Below are 786 nucleotides of genomic sequence, written 5' to 3'. Positions count from 1 at the left end.
ATCTGTCAATCTCGTTATATGTCCTGAACAACAGCATGGTCCGACTTCTGAACTACAATAAACTTTGAATCAAATTCAATATTACAGTATTCATTGAATACTAATAACGATAGGCCCTGATAACCAGTCACAATTAAAACCAATACGATGCAAGACAAAGCTAAAATAGCCACCACCAATCCCACGAACGGGAGAATACTTCCCAATAAACGAATGATCAGTCACAGGGACAACTTCCCTCAAAACGAGTGATTGAGCACAACCAGTATCACGCATGATACAAACAGGTGCAATGAAATACAATCACAACAACAAAAGCCTTAGTAGTATATGTCTGGAAAACCTGATCAACATGTTTGTAACAAATACTGGAATTAACAGGTTTTTGGTCAAAAACGTGGTCTTTTATAACTTCTCTCATACTCCGTATGGCCAGGTTTTTTACAATAATCACATATTTACAGAGCTGCTATGAATAGAATTGCTATTAAAACTGTAGTTTGAGACTTGACATGTGGATCAAAATAAGACCTTTGATCAACATCATCTGTATTAGTATGCTAGTCTGTGTCCCTATAGTCGTTTGTCCTATTGAACCTATTATCATTAAACCTAGACTTTTTTTGAGCCAGTACATAATCATCAGAACATACAGCAGTTTCACGAAGAGTAGATAACTTTCTCACATTTAGGTAAACCTTAATATTTTCAATAACATGATTTTGAAATTTTTTAATGAAATTAATTTCTCTTAATCTATCAAAATTATCCTCACACTCTGCTGCT

This window comes from Palaemon carinicauda, chromosome 16 (genome assembly GCF_036898095.1).
Source record: "Palaemon carinicauda isolate YSFRI2023 chromosome 16, ASM3689809v2, whole genome shotgun sequence".
NCBI classification, from domain to species: Eukaryota; Metazoa; Arthropoda; class Malacostraca; order Decapoda; family Palaemonidae; genus Palaemon; species Palaemon carinicauda.
Note: the sequence above shows the minus strand (reverse complement) of the source record.